The 25,017-nt window shown below is 40.7% G+C and overlaps 1 long non-coding RNA gene across 2 annotated transcripts in view; it reads right to left on the bottom strand.

The window, feature by feature from the left end:
* Positions 1-25,017, bottom strand: part of LOC125131550 (uncharacterized) — a 232,702-nt gene that overhangs the window by 87,308 nt on the left and 120,377 nt on the right. The gene's annotated exons all lie outside the window — the stretch shown is intronic.

Raw genomic sequence — 25,017 nt, 5'->3', positions numbered from 1 at the left:
ATCCTAACAATTTTAATTCAGATTTAGTGTGTTCTTTTTGTTTTAAAATATTAGCCCTTTGTGGAGTTCCTGTCGTGGCTCAGTGGAAACCAATCTGACTAGCGTTCATGAGGACGCATGTTCAATCCCTGACCTTGCTTGGTGGGTTAAGGCTCCAGCGTTGCCGTGAGCTATAGAGTAGGTCGCAGTCTCGGCTCGGATCTGGCATTGCTGTGGCTGTGGTGTAGGCCAGCAGCTATAGCTCCGATTTGACCCCGACCCGGGGAACCTCCATATGCTGCGGATACAGGCTTAAAAAAAATAAAAAGACCAAAAAAATTAGCCCTTTGTTCTGTTTACTACAAATACATTATCAGTGTTTTATTTTGCTTCTCAACGTGAGAATTGTTTTGCTTTTAATGATCTTACTTCTCTTTTCTTCTCAATATTTACATTGCTTTTTTTTGTTTTTTGTTTTGTTGGCTGTTCCCACAGCATGTGGAAATTCCTGGGCTGGGCCAGGCGAGGGATTGAACCTGCAGCACAGTAGCAACCCAAGCTGTTGCAGTGACAGTGCCAGATTCTTAACCCGCTGTGCTACAAAAGAAATCCCTACATTGCTTTTACATGTGGAAAATCTTCCCTGTTTCAGAATTACATGGTCACAGAAGTTTATTTGAAGTGTTTCTTTTTTTCTTTTCTCTTTGTTTTCATTTTTGTGGTAATAACTGGATACTTTACATTTAATTCTTTCGTGTAACTGGAATTGGGCAAAGGCAATAAGGTGAGGACCAAAATCTAATTTTTCATCAGTCATTGCTTACAATACAAGCATCACATATTAAATAATCCTTTCCTTCATTATTGATTTCTTACTATAGGCATACCTTAGCGATATTGAAGGTTCTGTTCCAGAAAACCACAATAAAGTAAATATCGCAAAAAAGTGAGCCACATGAAATTTCTGGTTTCCCACTGCACATAAAAGTTATGTTTATACTGCACTGCTGTCTACGAAGTGTGCAAAGCATTATGTCTAAAAATATAATATACATACCTTAATTAAAAAATACTTGGAGTTTCTGTCATGGCTCACTGAGAACAATCCTGACTGAAATCCATGAGGACACAGGTTCGATCCCTGGCCTCGCTCAGTGGGTTAAGGATCTGGCATTGCTGTGAGCAGCAGTGTAGGTCACAGACTCGGCTCAGATCTGGCATTGGCTGTGGCTGTGGCAGAGAGGCAGATGCAGCTCCAATTCAACCTTTAGCCTGGCAACTTCCATATGCCACAGGTGCGGCCCTAAAAAGATTAAAAAAAAAAAAACTTTATTGTGGTATTCTCAGTGGTTCAGTAGGCTAAGGATCTGGCATTGTCACTGCTGTGGCTCAGGTTCAATTTGTACCAGGAATTTCCACATGCTGCAAGCTCAACCAAAAACAAACAAACAAACAAAAAATCCACTTTATTGCTAAAAAATGCTAACCATCATTTGACCTCCAGTGAATCACAGTAGAAACATCAAAGATCACTGATCACAGATCACCATAACAAGTATAATGACAATGAAAAAGCTTGAAATAGTTTGAGAATCACCAAAATGTGACTCAGAGACACAAAGTGAGCAACCACTGTTGGAAGAATGGCACCAATAGTGTGCTTGATGCAGGGCTGCCACAAACCCTTCATTGTAAAAACCAAAAACAAATAAAAGAGTATCTGCAAAGTTCGGTAGAGCAAAGTACAGTAAAATAAGGAATGCCTGCATATATTCATCCTACCACATCAGTGTTCAGAGATCTAGCTGCTCAAATACCAACTATAAAAATCCAAGTTTAAAATCTGGAACAAGACAGGGATGCCCACTCTCACCACTGCTCTTCAACATACTTTTGGAAGTCCTAGCCACAGCAATTCGACAAACAAAAGAAATAAAAGGCATCCATATAGGAAGAGAAGAGATAAAGCTGTCACTGTATGCAGATGACATGATACTATACCTAGAAAACCCTAAGGACTCAACCCCAAAACTACTTGAACTGATTCATAAATTCAGCAAAGTAGCAGGATATAAGATTAACATTCAGAAGTCAGTTGCATTTCTGTATACCAGCAATGAACTATTAGAAAAGGAATACAAAAATACGATACCTTTTAAAATTGCACCTCACAAAATCAAATACCTCGGAATACACCTGACCAAGGAGGTAAAGGACCTATATGCCGAGAACTATAAAACTTTCATCAAAGAAATCAAAGAAGATGTAAAGAAATGGAAAGATATTCCATGTTCCTGGATTGGGAAAATCAATATTGTAAAAATGGCCATCCTACCTAAAGCAATCTACAGATTCAATGCAATCCCTATCAAATTACCCAGGACATTTTTCACAGAACTAGAACAAACAATCCAAACATTTATATGGAACCACAAAAGACCCAGAATCGCCAAAGCAATCCTGAGAAACAAAAACCAAGCAGGAGGCATAACTCTCCCAGACTTCAAGAAATACTACAAAGCCACAGTCATCAAAACAGTGTGGTACTGGTATCAAAACAGACAGGCAGACCAATGGAACAGAATAGAGAATCCGGAAATAAACCCTGACACCTATGGTCAATTCATCTTTGACAAGGGAGGCAAGAACATCAAATGGGAAAAAGAAAGTCTATTCAGCAAGCATTGCTGGGAAACCTGGACAGCTGCATGCAAAGCAATGAAACTAGAACACACCCTCACACCATGCACAAAAGTAAACTCAAAATGGCTGAAAGATTTAAATATACAACAGGACACCATCAAACTCCTAGAAGAAAACATAGGCAAAACACTCTCTGACATCAACATCATGAAGATTTTCTCAGGTCAGTCTCCCAAAGCAATAGAAATTAGAGCAAAAATAAACCCATGGGACCTCATCAAACTGAAAAGCTTTTGCACAGCAAAGGAAACCCAAAAGAAAACAAAAAGACAACTTACAGAATGGGAGAAAACAGTTTCAAATGATGCAACCGACAAGAGCTTAATCTCTAGAATATATAAACAACTTATACAACCCAACAGCAAAAAAGCCAATCAATCAATGGAAAAATGGGCAAAAGACCTGAATAGACATTTCTCCAAAGAAGATATACAGATGGCCAGAAAACACATGAAAAAATGCTCAACATCCCTGATTATTAGAGAAATGCAAATCAAAACTACCATGAGATATCACCTCACACCAGTCAGAATGGCCATCATTAATAAATCCACAAATAACAAGTGCTGGAGGGGCTGTGGAGAAAAGGGAACCCTCCTGCACTGTTGGTGGCAATGGAAACTGGTACAGCCACTATGGAGAACAGTTTGGAGATACCTTAGAAATCTATACATAGAACTTCCATATGACCCCACAATCCCACTCTTGGGCATCTATCCGGACAAAACTCGACTTAAAAGAGACACGTGCACCCGCATGTTCATTGCAGCACTATTCACAATAGCCAGGACATGGAAACAACCCAAATGTCCATCGACAGATGATTGGATTCAGAAGATGTGGTATAGATACACAATGGAATACTACTCAGCCATAAAAAAAGAATGACATAATGGCATTTGCAGCAACATGGATGGAGCTAGAGAACCTCATACTGAGTGAAATGAGCCAGAAAGACAAAGACAAATACCATATGATATCACTTATAACTAGAATCTAATATCCAGCACAAATGAACATCTCCTCAGAAAAGAAAATCATGGACTTGGAGAAGAGACTTGTGGCTGCCTGATGGGAGGGGGAGGGAGTGGGAGGGATCGGGAGCTTGGGCTTATCAGACACAACTTAGAATAGATTTACAAGGAGATCCTGCTGAATAGCATTGAGAACTTTGTCTAGATACTCATGTTGCAACAGAAGAAAGGGTGGGGGAAAAATGTAATTGTAATGTATACATGTAAGGATAACCTGACCCCCTTGCTGTACAGTGGGAAAATAAAAATAAAACAAAAAACAAAAAAACAACCCAATTAAAAAATGCTCAGAAGATATAAAAAAAAAAAAATCCAAGTTTTGCCTCCAACTCTCCTTCTGAATCTGCCGGCTCTGGTCTTAGCGCTTGGTCTACTCCATGGCTTCACACTGAGGTTTTCTTTCTCCCTACAACAAGCACGCTGATGTTTAACTTGGGTGGAAATCTAGGTCTCTGATGTCACTGCGCTTCTATGGAGCCACTGGCCAGCATCGCCAGTGGTGGTGACCAGATCTGGCGTCCGGGGGGAAGGAACAGATATGGCCAGATTTGGTAGGCTCTGAGCTATCACTCTGGTTTCCCTTAGTACTAAGCCCTTCAAACCCCCAGCTGTGTTTGACAGCTTAATTTAAACTAGGGGAGCAAATGTCCTCAGGGCTAAAGCAGTGATCTGCTCACCTCTCTAAACCATAGCTCTTAAATAAGTCCTTACTATTCCCATGTTAGATATTCAATGCCTTTATGAAAGGATTTTGTATTTTATCTCGTACTTGTAGTTGTTCTTGGCCTTTCCTGACTGGAAATAGACTTGCTCTGCATTATAATTTATCCCTTCAATTAAATTCATGTGTATTGGCTACCTATCTAAGCTGTGCATTTTTTCAATGCAGAATAATTCCTAGTTAAAGCAGTACCTAACCCATGGTAGACACTCAAGTACTATTTGATAATAATTATGAAAACAGTACTGAAGTTATCTGCCAAACAGAAAGCTTCAGATTGCCAAAATGGTTAAATAACTATAAAATCACTGAAATGCTGGCTCTTAAAAATGATATTTTGGAGTTCCCTGGTGGCTCAGCAGATTAAGGATCTAGTGTTGTCACAGTTGTGGTGTGGGTTTGATCCCTGACCTGGGAATTTCCACATGCTGTGGGTGTGGCCAAAAAATGATATTTCTTACCACAGAATACTTTGAACAAACGTGATTGGGGGAAAAAAGAGAGAAAATCTAGATTGTGTCTATAATATTTCTCTATTTATTCAATTCAAAAGTATTTATGAAACAAATGCAAAAGAAGTACAAATATGAAGATCAGGGAGTGAGAAGAGGAACAACAATAAATATGTTTTTTTCTGTTCTCCAACAAGAGTTTAAGAATGAATCGCTTTACATCTTTGATTTCATTAATAGAATGGAGGACTCCTGGATGTTCCAAATGTGTGTGACACTATGTAATTATATTTTATTTTTTACAGGTCTTCTCCACTCACAATGGAATCGTGTCCAGATAAAGCCATCCTAAGTTGAACATATCCTAAGTTGAAATTGCATTTAATACACCTTACCCACCGGATGTCAGAGCTTAGCCTAGCCTACCTTAAATGTGCTCAGAATACTGACATGAGCCTTCAGTTGTGGCAAAATCATCTAACACAATGTCTATTCTAGAATAAAGTGTTGAAGATCTCCAGTAACTTACTGGATACTGTGCTGAAAATGGAAAACAGACTTGGCATCTGGGTCTAGGATGCTCATCACTGTACTTGTTGTTAACCCTTGTAACCGCAGGGCTGACTGGGAGCTGCAGCTCCTTGCTGCCCAGCCTCACGAGAGAGCCTCTGACTACACATTGCAAGGCTGGGAAAAGATCAAAATTCAAAATTCGAAGTACTATTTCTACTGAATGTGTGTGTTGCTTTCACATCATCTTCAAGTCAAAAATGCTTAAGTCAGGAGTTCCTTTCATGGCTCAACAGAAAGGAATCCAACTAGTATCCATAAGGATGCATGTTCAATCCCTGGTTGTGGTGTAGGCAGGCAGTTGTAGCTCCGTTTGGACCCCTAGCCTGGGAATTTCCATAGGCCACAGGTATGGCCCTAAAAAGAAAAAAAAAAACTTAAACTCATAGGAGGAGCATTCATATATGTTTACACTCTGCTAGAACTTAAGTCCAAAAGGAAAGGGAAGGTTGGTTGGTTTGTGACTACTCCCAGTACTGAGTTCATTGTTCAGTACAAAGTAGGTGCTAAATAAATATTTATTAAATGAATGAGTGGATATAGTATGTCCAGAGGTGTAAGACCTGGTTCTGCCTTAGGGAACTTAAAATCAACACCAGGGAAAAATGAGGGACTAGCATCTGTTGAGCGTTTCCCACATGCCTGTTTCTATGCATTAAATCATTGATTGCTTGCAAGGACCTCATGAGACAGCTATTATTACCATAATTTGCAAGGACTGCTGCCTGCTTTTGAAGATGAGGAAGCGGAGAAAAGAGAATTTATCTGAGTGCAGTGTCCATGCTCATTCTTGGATTCCACAGTACCTCTTTATGAGTGAAACACAAGTGATAAAATACAAAACATAATTAAATTTTAAAGTGTCCAGGGGTGACTGTAAATGATTTAGAAATTCAAAAAACGAGAAGAGTGAAAATAAAAGAGTCAGAGTAGACTCATGGGGGAGTTGGGATGTGAGTTAACTCCTCACGTCTCTAGCCATAGAGTAGAGCAGAGGTCGTTTCAGGAAAAGCAATTGCAGAAGTCCCATCAGGACACGTTAAAGTCAATAAATGTGTTTTTTAATGGTGTTGTTTGATGAGCACTATAAACAAGCTGGAGGCCAGAAATGGTTTACTCATGAGCCGCATAATATAGCATAGGTGTTACATGGGCATGGGAAGAACAAGATTGATACAATCTTGGCTTTTGCTCTACATAAATCACGGAGTGGGGACTGCTTAGGATAGTCACACAGTACTTTACTAATCTAAATGATAATACTCAATATTTGAGTCTGCGTTATGCCTCATGATGACTGCATAGAAAAGCATGAAGAGCCAATAATACGCTCTAATTTCTTCAAAGAGCTAACATGATAATTTCACCCCTTGATGAGAGGAGTAATGCTAATTGCCCAGTGCAAAATGGGCCATGACCTCGATGAGGCTTTGAAAGGACAGCGTTCTCTAGATTCAGACAAAATGTAGACAAGTATCTTATTAGTTAAGCTTTTCTTTTTTCAAAGCAATGCTTATGGGCGTTATGCTGATTTGAGAAACCCCGCTCTGACTGTTAATGAAAACTTAATGGGGCTGACATAAGTAAGATGATCTTAAGACTGCCTCATTCTAAATTGCTTTTTGCTGTTGTTGTTGTTGCCTTCTGGAAAATTGCTGGGTCATTGAACACGGACGTCCTGCCAGGGTGTGGAAGGAAAACTGGTAAACAACCCTGAGAAGGTGAAGGAGATCCAAAACAGAGCCAGGCAGATCTTAGGGTTCTATGAAAGATAAAGCAGTAGCAACCAGGAGATCAGAGCAAAGGCTAAGAAACTAGTAATTTAGAAGTGATCCAAGCAAACCTAATTTTGCTTCCCAACACTACTACTTAATAACTTTGTTAATTTGGGGAAGTTACTTAACTTCTCTTAACCTTTAGTTTCTTTATCACAGAGATAGAGTTTAAAAATAGGGTCTACTGCAAATGCTTATTGTGAGGGTTAGGTGGAAAAATTCAGGTAAAAGTAGCATTGTGCCTGACACACATAATATCACCCCCCCCCCCAAAAAAAGATAGCTTTCTCTAATCATTATCAGCAGCAGCAGCACTGACAGGAGCAAGACAAATGTCCAGAAAGTAAGATATGTGAAAGGAAAAGAGGATTAACAAATTCTAGCTCCTGAGAACAGGCAAAGATCAAAAGGTCAAAAGTTCAGAACAGTAGGTACTAGAGTCACAAAACAATGTTGGAAGGGAATTTAGAGATCCGCTAGTCAAAAATCTTTGGTTTACAGATGAGCATCCCAACATGAACAAATGTTGGGTACCACTACTTTTGAAAAGATTTTGGCCATTTCTAATAAAATTCAACATGGACTTACTACATTTATATGGACAACTTAGTACGTCCATCCCTAAATGTCTACCTAAGAGAAATAACTTATCTTTACTAAAAGACCTGCACATAAATGTTCCCAGCACCTTTATGCATAACAGCCTAAACTAGAAACAATCAAATGCTCGTCGGCAGGAGAATAAATAAATAAATTCCACACAATGGAATAAATTAGCAAGTTAAAAAAAAAAAAAAAAAAGACTTACTGGTACATACAACCACATGGAAAAATCTTAAAACTCTGTGCTGAGCAGAAGCAGCAGCACAGAGGCATACATACTGATTCCAGTGATCTGAAGTTCTAGAGAATATAAACTAATCTCCAGAGATCCAGAGCATGCCCGTAACCTTCTGGTGCCTCGGGGGTAGGGAGGTGGGGAGTGAGAGTATGACTGTGAAAGTGCACGTTGGAACTTTCTGAAGTGATGGCAATAGACCTTTTAGCAATGTTTTGTATCCTGGTGCTGGTGGTTACAGAGTGTATAAACTTGTCAAAACTCATTAAAACTGTATCCTTAAATGAATATATTTTATTGTAAGTTAATTATATCTGAATAAAGATTATAAAAACAGAGCAAAAGACAGTGAGTTTGGGATCTGGCATTGTCACTGCTGTGACTCAGGGTCACTGCTGTGGTATGGTTCCCATCCCTGGCCAGGAACTTCTGCATGCTACAGGCATGGCCAAATATATATATATAATTTTTTTTTGTCTTTTTGTCTTTTTAGGGCTGCATCCATGGCATATGAAGGTTTACAGGCTAGGGGTCCAATCAGAGCTGTAGCTGCCAGCCTACGCCACAGCCACAGCAACACAGGATCTGAGCCACATCTTCAACCACATCATGGCAATGCCGGATCCTTAACCTACTGAGAAAGGCCAGGGAATGAACCCATGTCCTCATGGATGCTAGTCGGGTTCGATAACCACTGAGCCACAACAGGAACTCCAATAAATAATTTTTTTTAATTAGAAATTAAAACAGAATGAGAGAGATGGAGAGAGAGAGAGATGGCTTGAGGTCTTATTCTTTTCAGGGGTGGAGCTAGGATTCCAAGTCAGGTCCTTGTTAGTTAGTGAGTCAGCTAAGTCAGCACTTAGGTCCTGCTCCTTAGGCTGAGCATTGCTCAGTAATCAGTGAAACATCTTGCTCTACTTCCACTTCTTCTGAGAGCTAGTCTGGTGAAATGGCATCAGCCTTTTGGCACAAGGATATGGCTTCCCTTTTTACTTGCTGTGTGGCTTTGACCATGTTGTTGGACCTCTCTGAGCTACCTTTTACTCATTTTTCAACTGAGGATAAAATTACTATCACAGGATTCCTGTAAAGAGAAGGCCAAAGAATATAAAAAGTGACCAGAAGGAGTTCCCTTTGTGGCTCAGTGGTAACCAACCCAGCTAGTATCCATGAAGACATGGGTATGATCCCTGGCCCTGCTCAGTGGATTAAGGATCCGTGTTGCTGTGGCTGTGGTATAGGCCAGTGGCTACAGCTCCAATTTGACCCTTAGCCTTGGCACTTCCATATGCCATGGGTTTGGCCTGGCAAGGAGACCTGTGGGCCGTGGGTGTTGTTTTCACAATGTTAGCACAACACCAGCTATTTGGGCAGGTGCGATGACATATGTAATTTACTAACTGTTCAGAACATTGAACTCTACCTCTTCACTATTTGTACTTGGATTTGCAACATAGATACAAATCTTCGTATCAAATCCCTACGGTTCTTGTCATGCTTAGTGAATGTCTTTGGCACCAGTAGGAAATAGTTGCTTATCTATGTACACTTTGTAAATAGTCACCATTTGTTAAAATAAAAATGAGTAGATGGCAACCAGTGACCTCTCATCCTGGCTATTGCTAGCTATTCAAGTTTCCCAGGAGGAGAGAGGACAAAAAGCTTCTTTATCTTCTGCTACAAGCACAATCCACGTAAACACTGAAATGCCCTCTGGCCAAGTGCTGGGACACGGTAGAAGGCAACCCCAAGAAGCCTTGGGGTCATTCCTAGAGAGCACCAAGCTAAAGCCAGGCAAATCAAAGGAAACCATTAAAAAAAACAAAAGACAGCCTACAGAATGGGAAAAAATAGTTTCAAATGATGCAACTGACAAGGGCTTAATTCCTAAAATATACAAACAACTTATACAACTCTACAGCAAAAAAGCCAACCACCCAATGGAAAAAATGAGCAAAAGACCTAAACAGACATTTTTCCAAAGAAGATATACAGATGGCCAACAAGCACGTGAAAAAAATGCTCAACATCACTGATTATTAGAGAAATGCAAATCAAAACTATTGTGAGGGACCACCTCACACCAGTCAGAATGGCCATCATTAACAAGTCCACAAATAACAAATGCTGGAAAGGGTGTAGAGAAAAGAGAACCCTCCTACACTGCTGGTGGGAATGTAAATTGGTACAACCACTATGGAAAACAGTATGGAGGTACCTCAGAAAACAATACATAGAACTTCCATATGACCCCACAATCCCACTCTTGGGCATATATCCAGACAAAACTTTCCTTGAAAAAGACACATGCACCCATATATTCATTACAGCACCATTCACAATAGCCAAGACATGGAAACAACCTAAATGTCCATTGACAGATGAATGGATTAAGAAGATGTGGTATCTATACACAGTGGGATACTACTTGGCCATGAAAAAGAACAAAATAATGCCATTTACAGCAACATGGATGGAACTAGAGACCCTCATCCTGAGTGAAGTAAGTCAGAAAGAGAAAGACAAATACCATATGATAGCACTTATATCTGGAATCTGATATAAGGCACAAATGAACCTTTCCCCCGAAAAGAAAATCACGGCCTTGGAGAATAGACTTGTGGTTGCCAAGGGGGTAGGGGAGGGGGAGGGAGTGGGATGGACTGGGACTTTGGGGTTAATAGATGCAAACTGTTGTCTTTGAAATGGATAAGCCATGATATTCTGCTGTATAGCACTGGGAACTGTATCTAGTCACTTATGATGGAGCATGATGGAGGATAATGTGAGAAAAAGAATGTATATACATATATGTGTATGTGTTACTGGGTCATCTTACCATATAGTAGAAAACTGACAGAACATTGTAAACCAGCCATAATGGGAAAAAAAATTATTTAAAAAAATGAAATAAATCCAAATAGTAAAAAAATAAAATAAAAAATAAAAAGTGAAAAATAAAACCAGGCAAATCATGGCTGGGGTGGTTAAGAGGTTCAGGCAGACTGCGAGCAGGCAAACCATTGGAAACAAATGTTGGCATCATGTAAGTTGAATCAGGATCCAGGAGCAAAAAAATGAAAACCCAGGGGGAGATTCGAGGGAATTTCCTCTTTCATTCTCAGAGAAAGAATATTTTGATGAGGGTTCTTTTTTTCCTTTTTTTTCTTTTTCCTTTCTTTTTCTTTTTCGGGCCACATCTGGGGCATACAGAAGTTCCTAGGCCAGAGGTCAAGTTGGAGCTGCAGCTGCCAGCCTACACCATAGCTACAGCAACACCAGATCCAAGCTGCATCTATAACTTACACCGCAACTCACAGCAACACCAGATCCTTAACCCACTGAGTGAGGCCAGGAATCGAACCTGTATCCTCATGGATACTAGGCAAGTTCTTCACCTACTTAGCCACAATGGGAACTCTGAAGGTCCTTTTAAAGGGCTGAGAAAAATCTTTTCTCAAATCTACTGCTTTGCATCTTAAAGTAACTTTTCACAGGCAATCTCATTCACCTTGGCAATCTGCGTCTAAACTCCACTTTCATTAGCAGATAGTGAAAGCTGGTTGTGTTCATAAATGTCCTAAAGAAAAAATAGTTGAGAAAGAGTGCAGTGAGGGACTCGGTTTTTCTGTAGGAGGATCTTGAGTGTTTAGTCAATTCAGCCCACGCACATAGACTAAACATTAAATAAACTGATTGCAGTTTATTTGACTATTTCTAAACCACAGAAGCACTGAGCTGAAATCCAAACTTAATTTTAGACAAGCATGAAGACAGGACACGGCTTCATTTCCTGAAGTTCACTGAAGATTGCCTATAATTGTCCCACATATTGGCCAACCAGTGGTGACCACCGTGCTTCTGACAAAAGCTGCTGCCGAACCTATGTTGATTTGGATATAATGTTATCAAACCCAGAAAATTAAAAGGAAATAGAAATACTGTAAAGCATTACCGAAGTTCAATGATACTGCGTATAAATGATATTGACAATACATAGAAAGCTCTGTATTTTAAAACTTTGATTCACAATTGAAAATAAATGGTCATAACAATATTGATGTACAACAATAGATACTGACTGGGTGTTTTATATTTTTGTAAGTACTCCACATACCATTTATCGAAAATAGTTTGGAGTTCCCGTTGTGGTGCAGCAGAAACAAATCTGACTAGGAACCATGAGGTTTCGGGTTCAATCCCTGGCTTCACTCAGTGGGTTAAGGATCTGGCGTTGCTGCGAGCTGTGGTGTTGGTCGCAGTCATGGCTTGGATCCTGCATTGCTGTGGCTGTGGCGCAGGCCAGGAGCTGTAGCTCTGATGAGACCCCTAGCCTGGGAACCTCCATGTGCCTCGGGTGCAGCCCTAAAAAGAAAAAAAAAAAAAAAGCTCATTTTGGTCAATACATTACAGGTTCAAAGTGTCAGAAAAGTTCACTCTTTTAATACTTGTAAATATCCTGAAAGATAAATATTATTACCCTGCCAACCATTTTTCCTAAAGAAACCGAGTCTTTGATACGGCAAATTATTTTCCCAACTTTCCACAGGCAAGCACCAATGGCATGCTAATATTCAAACATCTTTGATTCCAAAATCCTTTTCAACTTTCCCATTCTGCCCTTTCCAGTAAAACCTGAAAACAAGTTGACACAAAACTGATGAATGAAGACTCTGCCCATGAGCAAGGCATACTTCATTATCACAGGACAAAATAGAAGTGTTTTGGGTGTATGGGGTGGGGGGTGCGAGAGGAAGAGAGAGAGAAGCACTCCTCATAGGAAGAAAATAATAACTGTTTCATTTCGTCCCTTATAACTTTCTCTGCACTCAACCTCCACACTGTTTTTTGTTTGTTTGTTTTTTTAATTTAAGCACTTTTGTATCTTAGCATTCCACGTTTCCCCTTCCGAACTTGAAAACTGGTTAACTAGGATTTTCCAAAATCCGTAAAATGGCAGCCCTCAATGTTAAAGAGGTTTTGCTGATATCAATTCTAATACATAGGTATAAATTAAATGGTGCATTTTAAGACTGGTTCACCCAAGCATTGTTCACTACGTGGTCTCATTTAACTTATTCACTTAATTAATGCTTATATTAATTTTAAGTATATTTTTATTTTTGTTTAGTTTTGTTTTGTTTGACCGTGCCCACAGCATGTGGAAGTTCACATGACAGGGATCGAACCCGCACCACACGAGTGACAACTCTGGATCCTTACTTTTTGGCCATCAGGGAACTTCTAAATATATTATTTTAAGGTATATCATACACATAGGATAACATGTGAGGAGATCTTGCTCTTTTGTATAACAGTGGTAAGGTAAAAGAGAATGCTATGTAGTGCAAAGATGGTAAGAAGGTTTCCATTCCAATCCTACTCCATCCGACGGGTAGCTGCTGCCTGAAGCAGTGCTCTGTAAATTATTTTGGGGCCAAGATCAGGATCCAAGAAAGGGAGTGTGGAGATTGATTGAGAATGTCTGTCTGTCATGGCTTCAGGAGTAGGGAATGACACATCTTATCCTGAACGTATTCTATCTTGCCAGACTAAGAAATAAAATATTCAATGTGTTCCATTAAAAGGCAAATTCATAATTTACATGTCAGTCTATAAAGAGTATCACATACTTATTTCTAACTCCCTGAGGTAGACTTCTGGATGGACTGAGTGATGGTTTTAATCCACGGCACATCGGGTCATTGGCGAGCCTGAGACCGCCCCCGTCTGGCATCTGGCTGGGGGTGTTTCGCTATGCGGGGTAGTAAAGCAGAGAGGTTGGAAGGAGAAAAAGGAAGGGAAAAGAGTGGAGTTCAAGACTGATCAGGATGTTTAGCAGTGTGCTCACTCTGCATGGGCAACATCTGACGTGGGTGCTGCCACATCAGCGTTCAACACACGTGGTCAGTGCAAGCGTTTGGCGCATTACTCTCCATTCCTACCTTCACCCCTGCCTCCTACCCCTGGACTCTCTCCAATTCACCCCGACCCTGCTTGAATCAGCTTAGAGTTCATACATTAATATTGAAATGAAAAACAGTGTAATCAAATAAAAACTGCAATCTATATGCTTATTTTTTTCCTAGTAGCATTTCATTAGATCCATCCAATTTTGGTTTACTTTTCTGAAACTGCCTACATTTGCAGAGTTAGCCTTTAACTTTCATATAGATTTGGACAGAGAGATGTTTATTTGTTTGTAGTATCTTAACACACAGAAGATAAAGTACATAAATGAAAAGCTGAATGAATATCCAAGCCCTCCCTTTCCTTCCAATTACCAAGAAAATGCGAGGGTCTCTGTTTCTCCTTTATTTGGCATTCATATATAAAAGCGGATTCTTTTTAGGAGTTGGTATGAGGGGATGAAATCATTGAGGTGTCCCTGACTTAAGTCTCAAATGTGCTACCTTGACAGGTAAGGTACAGTTTCAGAACTCATTCCTCTGTTGGCCAGTTCAGTTTTCAAGATCTTTGGTGCTGGATGTAGTTACCGGAATACTCACTAGACAGATACAATCATTCCTGTTTGTAAAGTCCCTGTAAGACAAGAAAGCAAACCAAAGCTCCCTGCTGTGGACTGTGGATTGAAATATATTTAGCCAATGAAAATTCAAGTCACAGTAAACACTGGAGGGAGGGGATTGCATGTATTTCTTGGCCAGGAGGTCACTGGGCCTTAAAATGCAAGGAGTTGAGAGGAAAATTTGCTCACTGCAATCTCCTCCAATTAAACTCCCAGGGAAATTTCTCATTAATCACTTGCTGCTTCAGACATGACTTTCTAGTCCCTTGTTTGGTGTTCAAAATCATATTCCTCTTTTCATCATACAGTCATCTTTAGGGTGCCGTAAATCTGGAAGCATATTGGGGAGACATAAATAAACCAAGCCCACCTTTAAAAAAGAGATCACGGTTTTTTTGTGGTGCAGAAAATAATGTCATTTAGTCGGGTCTCTGCTCATATATTCCCTCCTCAGAGCAGCTTTCCATCACTCTGCCACTTAAAATAGCAACTCCCAGATGTCCTCTCTTTTCTTCTTCTACTTCTTTTTCACTGCACTTACAACTTTCTGGAATTACATTGTATTTGTTTATTGTCATTCTCCTCCAACAGAATGCAAACTCCATGAAGAGAGAGACTCTACCTGTTTTGCTCACTGTTGTATTTTCAGGTGCAAGAGTTTTCTTGACTAAAGGAAGCTCTCGAATATTTGCAGGACAGATGAATGAATGGGTGCGTGAGCTGCAGATAGCTCACATGCGGTCTGAACTTGGCTTTTTGGAGTAAGACATCTGGGACTGAATTTTGTTTACACAGATTACCTTGGGAGGATTATTAACTTAGGCCTCAGTTTTCATCTGTTATATGAAGATAATAATACTTAGCTCATAAAGTGGTTGTGCCTGATGTGTAATGAGCACAATGAGTTAATAAATATCAGGTTTTATTATTGCCACAGAGGCATAGATACAACACAAGAAAACACACAGTCAGCTGTGTCTTAAAGAGGGGAAGGTATGACCTGTTTGTCAATTCTGCCAGCATTGACAAAAATACATGAATGTGAAACAATTTGAAGCTTTGCTTTTTTTTTTTTTTTTTTTTTTTGCTTTTTAGGGCCACACCTACAACATATGGTAGTTCCCAGGCTAGGGGTCGAATTGGAGCTACAGCTATAGTAGCTCAGGATCCTTAACCCACTGAGTAAAGCCAAGGATCAAAGCCACATCCTCATGGATACCCGTCAGGTTTGTAACCTGCTGAGCCACAATGGGAATTCCCAATCCAAAGCTTTTGAAGGGCAATGGAACACAGAGGCTAAGGCAGCCATCCAGAATGCCCCAACATTCAGAGCTGCCAGAGAGCGACATCACTGTCCTGGCTGGAGCAGAACCGCATAACGTGTTCTTATCAGTCACAGCAAGAAAATCCTATCTTCTCTGTTCATTCGTAGGACCCATATTTAATAAACTGGGAAGCTCTAGAAGAGTCTTTTCCCTAACTAAATACCATACGTGACCCTGAGACTTAAGATGATGAGATGATGGAAGTGGTCAAAGACAAAGAATCTGAGCCTCTTCCACCTGCCCCAGGCTGTTTAAACTTGCTTGAACCTCCCCACCCCATACACCACCCATCTGAAAGATGCAAGTTGCAAAGAGCAATGATAATTGAGACAGTTGTCTGGGACTCTCTCTTGCCCATTCTTGACCTGCCTTGAGCTGTCCTCACCTAACTCCAAATTCTTCCTATGCAATGCAATCTCAATCCCTACCTCTTGTGACCATGTAGTCTTAAAAGCCATCACTGGGGTTTGGGTCTTTTCTGTTGTAAAGGGGTCCTGGCTTAGTCTTTCGGCTCCCAAGACCCATAACTACATTGTGCAGATTAATCTTGCTGGAACCTCAAGCCTTAGATACCAAGACCTACCTCCATCCATGAGGTCTACACCCAAACAACTAGCCCCAAACATCATCTTTCAATTCTACCTACAAGGAAGAATATGGAGTCAGGAGACATGGGTTCAATTCCAGTTATAGGTCTTATAATTATATTCCAAGACTCAATAGGGGATTTCTCTGGTTAAGGAAACCCAACAGGCAAAGCAAGGGAGCACAAGACCTGACCTGTGACCACCCCTCCCCTAGGAGCCTGGCAGGGGCAGGCACAGAGGCCCAAGAGGGGGCACCCTGATGGCCTGTGTTTGAAGGAAGTCCAGCTGGGCAGGTAGAATATGGTACCTTGAGGAATAGCAGCAGGAGCAGGTGAAGAATGATTCAGGAGTTGCTATTGGAAGAATCTGACATAGAGTTAGAGGAGCCCTGGAAGGTTGGGCACACTGGGGACTTAACACACAGTAGTGCCTGGACAGTGGGATGAGCAAGTTAGAGAAAGAGAGGCATGGGTCAGTAGGCCACGGAGCCCCAGCTTCCTGGTGGCAGGAAAGACCTTGGGTTTTTTCCCCTGTGGGATGAAAAGAAGGAACTGCAAGGCACTAGTCTGAGTCACCATATTACCAAGGAAAGGAGGTGATGGTGAGGTTTATTTACCAGACCTGAACAGGTAGCTGATACACAGAAATAAAAATCTTGATTCCCCAGGTCACCTGCTCACCGTCATTTTTGTGGTTTCACACCTCTCTGTCTCCATTTCCTCATCTATAAAATAAACTGAAAATGTTTTCCATCCTACGGAGTTTTGGAAGCATCACATAATATTCAGGTGAAAGTCTTATAACAGTGTGTGGATTATATAAGCACTCAATAAATGTGTGCTCTGATTATTAGTTTGTAAGGTATACATCATTAAGATTTAATTAGCATTTATTTTTGGCCAGACACTCCAAGTCCTTATATAAATTACTTCATTAAATCCTTAAACAACCCTGTGAAATCTGTTCTATTATCATCTCCGTTTTGCCAATAAGGAAACTGAGGCACATGGAGCGAAAGCAACTCGTCCCAGGTCACACTGTTAGCAAAAGGCAAGCTAAGATGTAAGCCCAGGCAACCCGATCTCAGAGCCTGAGTTCTGAACACTCTGCTTACTCTGCTGCGCCTCTAACCAAGAGGTATAATCTTGGTCTCTGAGGGTTAAGCTATGAAATAAACACAGAGACATGCAAAATCTCTTCAAGCTGGAAGTCGAATCACCATCTGACTAGAGACAGCCTTCTTTGTAAACTCATTAGAGTTATTAATGTGATGATCTCAAAAGGGAAGTTGGTCAACCACAGAACAGAGAAAAATGAGGCTCCCAGAGACAAAGATGAGCAGTGCATGTGCAGCCCTAACCAAAGGTGAGAGGCCTTTGGTCACCAGACAAAAATATTAAGGAAATATTTTGTCCTACAGGAAAGAAAGGACCCCCAGACACCTTGGCCGAGGTATTCTTAAGATCAACCAACTCCCTCTGCTCTGATGTTTTGCTTACCAAGCAAATGTTTGATTACTTTGCCTAAGGGGGGAGAAATGTGTTGTTCTAGAAATTCAAGCATTTGGGGTAACTTTAAAAAGCAGGATTCTAGCTTAAATACCAATTTTTTTTCTATATTTATTTAGTGCCTCTTCTCATAAAGCTTTCTCAACCCTCAGTCAACACAACATCAAGTCTTTGAAGCGAAAGGCCAGACATGCAATTATACAGAGAATCCACTAAAGTAAGGGCTACTGTACAAAGGATCTAACAGCCAGCTGTTCAACCTCCCCTGCTGAAATGCATTCACTCCACTGACCAACTTTGCAAGGTCATCATGGCTCGAGATAAGGCCAAGCCAACCCCAAGATCATGAATGCTGCATCCTGGTATCAGAACAGAGAATTGTAAATCCTTCGAACAGTCTGTCCTAAGATTAGAGGTGGAAGGACTGAGCCTACACATGGGTACTCGTGGCTTATAGGACCTTTATAAGAATCAAAATCCAGGAGTTCCTGTGTGGATTACTGGGTTAAGGATCCAGCATCATCACTGCCATGGTGCAGGTTCAATCCCTGACCTGGAAACTTTGCATGCTACGGGCATGGCCAAAAATAAAAGAACCAAAATCCATGTGAAATTATCCTGTGGACTGTGTGTAACTACACAAAGCTAAAAAATGCTAACGTGGACCTCGAGTGCCTCAGGGCTGTCATGTACACAGCACTTGGCACACTCAAGGTACTGTTCTGAGTGTTTCTATCTATTAATTTATTTCATGCTCCAATCACCCTGTAGTGAATGCTATGGTGTGTCACCTGGAAACTGTCTTTAGGACAGACAGGCAGCCAAGACACTAATTCCCCAGCTACCAAGGTAGGGCTTGTGACAGACTACTCCGAGCCCAAGTTGCTCTCAAAAAATTGCTTTCAGCCACAGGGAATGACCTCACCAAAGGCTATGACCCCTGGCTAGTTGCTAGGGTGAGAGGGGACCAAGTCTCAGCCCCCTCGCCTTAACATCAGACCACAGTGAAGGACTATCCAGCCCCACAGTTCCCGTGGGAAGGGCTGAGGCCCCAGCTGTACCAGCACTGCCTGTCAACTTCTCTCTCTGCCCCTTCCTGCTCCTCTCACTCCCTTACTGTGCTACTTCCGGCAGCCTTCCACGACCCCCCATCTTTCACACATGTCTGCCTCTGTGTCTGTTTGAGGGGGTACCAAACTTCAGACAGACATTGGCAACTATTATTTTCTTCTCATTTTAGAGAGGTGAAGTAACTGGTTCAAGGGCATACATCTAGTAAGTAGCATAGCCAAGACTGGAAACCACACACATCTAGAAAATGTTCTTACTGTAATATCTGGCACAGGAATTCCTCTAAGTGAATGGACTGTTTGTGTCTGACATGTGCTTTGATTAATGGTTGGGCTAGAAGCTGAGCCTAGGATCTGATGTTGGTTGTTGCTCTAACTTCAGACGAAGGGAGAAGCTACTCTGGAAAAAAAAAAAAATAGCAAGACAAATGTGAAGCTGAGTCTTTAGAGATGAACCCAGGATGGAGGAAATAAGAAGGAATGAGAGTGGAGGCAGGGATGGGGCAATTTAAATGGGATGGAATCTGTGGGCTGTGTGATGTGATCCCTCCCCATGGTATGACTCCCTCCAAATATCCTCAGTAAAATCTACCCAGCTCGGAACATGTTTAGTGGTGTATTCACTTACTAGAGCTATCATAAAGAAGTACGGCAAGCTGACTAGATAAAGAACACGAATTTATTGTCACAGTTCTGGAGGCCGTATGTCCAAGATCAAAGTGTCAGACAAGCTGGTTCCTTCTGGCTGCGAGGAAAGGATCTGTTCCATGCCTCTTCCCCAGATTCTGGTGGTTTCCTTGCAGTCATTGGTGGTCTTTGGTGTTAAAAGTCTCAGCCCTGATCTCTGCCCTAATCCTACAAAGGGTTCTTCCTGTCTCTGTATCTGTGTCTAAATTTGGATGCCAGTTATCCTGGATTAGGGGTTCACCCCTCACATGTGTATGACTTCATCTTAATTTAATGGCATGTGTAACGACTCTGTTTCCAAATAAGGTTACATTCTTAGCACTAGGGGTTAGGACGTCAACATATTAGTTTTTACAGTACACAATTCAATCTATCACTGGTATGGACTGGCTTTCTGGAGGAAGCCTTTTTGAAGGGTTTGATTTCTACATTTGGGTGGGCATGGAGGTAAACAGAAAGATGCGGTAATGGTCAAGAGGCTGTGAGAAGAAATTGGGGAGTAGCCCAGTGCTCTCTCCGTTGTAGAAGTGCGATAAGAGACAAGCCTGCCCATGTTTCAAAGACTGGAGGACCAGCTGAAATCTGATGATGGTGTCCAGAAATGAAGTAATTTCAAGGACTACTATCCATTGCCCGTTCACTATAACCTTCAGACCTTACAGAAAGAACCAACTGCATCCTCCAACCCTCCAAAACCATCATCCACGCCTACAAATCTTCAGGTTCATTAAGAGGAAGAATTTCCTCTACTTCTTTTACCTCTTCTGCATGTCTAGCACCCAGGGAAATATCCCACTGGAGGGTGATTCCTGAGAGAGGGAGTTCACAATACCAAGATTTCTTGTGAACACCCACAATTTTTGATGATGTAGCACTGTGATGACTAAACTGACACATATCATTTTTCTTGGTGTCTAATTTAAAGAAAATCTTACAGTATTAGAAATACTGGGAGTTCCCATCGTGGCGCAGTGGTTAATGAATCCGACTAGGAAACATGAGGTTGCGGGTCCGGTCCCTGTCCTTGCTCAGTGGGTTGACGATCCGGCGTAGCCGTGAGCTGTGGTGTAGGTTGCAGATGCGGCTCGGATCCCGAGTTGCTATGGCTCTGGCGTAGGCCAGTGGCTACAGCTCCAATTCAACCCCTAGCCTGGGAACCTCCATATGCCTCGGGAGCGGCCCAAGAAATAGCAAAAAGACAAAAAAAAAAAAAAAAGAAATATTGTAGAGGAATTTGCTACTAAAATGGCCTGAGCTAAAAAATCCAGCTCTATCACTCACTTGCTATGTGACTTTGGGCGATTGACTCAATCTCCCTGTGCTTCAGTTCCCTTGTCTGTAAAATGGGGATAATAACAGATCTCCTCTTAATGGGCGGTTGTGAGAACTGAGTTAAACACTCGAGTACTGGCTCTCCCACAGGAAGCACTCAGTAAATGGCAGCTCTTATAATGTCACAATAGCTACTCTCCTTCACACTATCAAAATGCGATGCTGGAACAGTTATAAGATATGGTCAAAATACGTAGAGCACTTAAAATCATGTAGAGCAGAAGAAATAGCTCTTCGTCATAAGACTTATAACAGTGGGTAAAATTTAAATCATTGGTCAGAGATCAGGCAATATTCACCAGATATTTGGGCCATTAGACATACTTCATATAGAAACTATCTGAGCCTAGTACCTATATTTTCAGCCAACACAACTACATAATCAAAAATATAATACTCAGTGGAGAAAAGCTGAAAGCCTTCCCACTAAAATCTGGAACAAGAAAAGGATGCCTACTCTCACCACTGTTACTCAACACAGTACTGGAAGGCCTAGCCACAGCAATCAGACAAACGACAGAAATATAAGGCATACAAATAGGAAGAGAAGAGATAAAACTGTCACTGTATGCAGATGACATGATACTATATACAGAAAACCCTAAGGACTCAACCCAAAAACTATTTGAACTGATCAACAAATTCAGCAAACTAGCAGGACATAAGATTAACATTCAGAAATCAGTCACATTTCTGTATACGAACAGTGAAATATTAGAAAAGGAATACAGAAATACCTTTTAAAATTGGGCCTCAGAAAATCAAATACCTGGGAATAAACCTGACCAAGGAGGTTAAGGACTTATATGCTGAGAACTAGAAAACATTAATCAAGGAAATTAAAGAGGATGCAAAGAAATGGAAAGCTATTCCGTGCTCCTGGGTTGGAAAAATTAATATTATAAAAATGCCCATTCTACCCAAAGAAATCTACAGATTCAGTGCAATCCCTATCAAATTACCCATGACATTTTTCACAGAACTAGAACAAACAATCCAAAACATTATATGGAACCACAAAAGACCCAGAATTGCCAAAACAATTCTGAAGAACAAAAACCAAGCAGAGGCAGAACTCTCCCAGACTTCAGGCAACATTACAAAGCCACAGTCATCAAGACAGTGTGGTATTGGTACCAAAACAAACATACAGACCAATGGAAGAGAATAGAGAACCCAGAAATAAACCCAGACACCTATGGTCAATTAATCTTTGACAAAGGAGGCAAAAACATAAAATGGGAAAGACAGTCTTTTCAGCAATTATTTCCTTTTTTTTTTTTTTTGGTCTTTTTGCCATTTCTTGGGCCGCTCCCACGGCATATGGAGGTTCCCAGACTAGCAGTCTAATCAGAGCTGTAGCTGCCGGCCTACACCACAGCCACAGCAACGCAGGATCCGAGCCACATCTGCAACCTACACCACAGCTCACGGCAACACCGGATCCTTAACCCACTGAGCAAGGCCAGGGATCAAACCCACAACCTCATGGTTCCTAGTCAGATTCGTTAACCACTGAGCCACAATGGGAACTCCACAGCAAGTATTTCTGGGAAACTTGGACAGCTGCATGCAAATCAATGAAACTAGAACACACCCTCACACCATGCACCAAAATAAACTCCAAATGACTGAAAGACTTAAATAGAAGACAAGACACCATCAAACTCCTGGAAGAGAACACAGGCAAAACATTCTCTGACATCAACCTTACAGATGTTTTCTCAGGTTAGTCTCCCAAAGCAACAGAAATAAAAGCAAAAATAAACCAATGGGACCTCATCAAACTGACAAGCTTTTGCACAGCAAAGGAAACCAAAAAGAAAACAGAAAGACAACTTACAGAATGGGAGAAAATAGTTTCAAATGATGCAACAGACAAGGGCCTAATCTCTAAAATGTACAAACAACTTATACAACTCAACAGCAAAAAAGCCAACAACCCAATTGAAAGATGGGCAAAGGACCTGAATAGACATTTCTCCAAGGAAGATGTACAGATGACCAACAAGCACATGAAAAAATGCTCAACATTCCTGATTGTTAGAGAAATGCAAATCAAAACTACCATGAGATACCACCTCACACCAGTCAGAATGGCCATCATTAATAAGTCCACAAATAACAAATGCTGGAGGGGGTGTGAAGAAAAGGGAACCCTCCTCCACTGTTGGTGGGAATGTAAATTGGTACAACCACTGTGGAGAACAGTATGGAGGTACCTTAGAAATCTATACATAGAACTACCATATGACCCATAAATCCCACTCTTGGGCATATATCCAGACAAAACTTTCCTTGAAAAAGACACATGCACCTGCACGTTCATTGCAGCACTCTTCACAATAGCCAGGACATGGAATCAATCCAAATGTCCACTGATAGATGATTGGATCAGGAAGATGTGATGTATATACACAATGGAATACTACTCAGCCATAAAAAATAACAAAATAATGCCATTTGCGGCAACATGGATGGAACTAGAGACTCTCATACTAAGTGAAGTAAGTCAGAAAGAGAAAGACAAATACCATATGATATCACTTATATCTCGAAACTAATATACGGCACAAAGGAACCTTTTCACAGAAAAGAAAATCATGGACTTGGAGAATAGACTCATGGTTGCCAAGGGGGAAGGGGAGGGAGTGGGAGGGACTGGGAGCTTGGGGTAAATAGAAGAAGAATGTTGCCTTTGGGATGGATCAGCAATGGGATCCTGCTGTGTAGCACTGGGAACTCTGTCTAGTCACTTATGATGGAACACGTAATGTGAAAAAAAAGAATGTATACATGTATGTGTAACTGGATCACCATGCTGTACAGTAGAAAAAAAAAATATATATATATATATATAAATAAAAAATAAAAAATTTAAAAATTCATGGCTCAAGCATTGATGATATTAATTTAATTACATGCTTAGTCCATCAACATTATTAAATAGACATTCTGATGGCTTAAGAATATAAATACTAGGCCAAGTTGCATTTTCAGGGTAACCATTATTTTTCTCTTATTTTAAACATGTCTTGGAAGAAAAAAGAATGGTACCTCATAAACAAGAGTTGTTATAAAAATTCGTAATGATAAGTGAGGTATCTCCTTGATAATAAATGCCGAGATCTGACCTACTCACCAGGTTTGACTCTTTAAAAAATAAAACCTCCAAAATGATGGGATTCTTGTCTTAGCAAGTCTGTCAAGATCTCAGCTTTGGAAATACCTCCATTTAGAAAACAACAGTGGTTCCTCATTTGCAAAATGAGAAAATAAAGGTGTGTATTTCAAAGCATCAAGAGAATCAAAGTGAGATAATTTATATAAAAGCAATTTTAAAACTGTAAAATGCACATAAGGTAGTTATTATTATACTTATAGAGGGAATTACAGCTTCACAATAATTACTGGATAGTATTATGTCAAAGCAGAATACAATAAATTAACACATGGCTACATATGAAGGAAGGCAGGCAGCTATAGTTATACCTGGCTACCGCAAAGGAGACAGACGCTCCTGAGAACATACACACATGGCAGAACCAGGCCTCGAGCATTCCTTTTCTGATTTCTGATCTTGGCTCTGCCTTTGATGCTTTCTTTAGAAAAGGCATATGCAGGTATGCTACCTTGTGCTTCAATCTCTCAACTTAGCAGTTGCTGTCATCATTGTGTTCATGTCTCCTTTATCAGTAAAATAAAACACAATTCAAACTAACTTCTTCCCTTTTTGCAATTGAGAGGCAGCTTAAAAATATGGAAGAGGTAGAAAAGTCCATACATCTCCTGTAACAGTTCCCCTCATATCTTCCAGGGAGAACCCAAACTGGAACCATCTATCTGAATTTCAAATTTCACCGTCAGAAGGCCATCATACCAATTAACTGTGCTGCCTAACAAA

The sequence above is a fragment of the Phacochoerus africanus genome, chromosome 7, assembly GCF_016906955.1.
Source record: "Phacochoerus africanus isolate WHEZ1 chromosome 7, ROS_Pafr_v1, whole genome shotgun sequence".
Lineage (NCBI taxonomy): Eukaryota > Metazoa > Chordata > Mammalia > Artiodactyla > Suidae > Phacochoerus > Phacochoerus africanus.
Note: the sequence above shows the minus strand (reverse complement) of the source record. Positions and strands in the feature narration are given on the sequence as shown.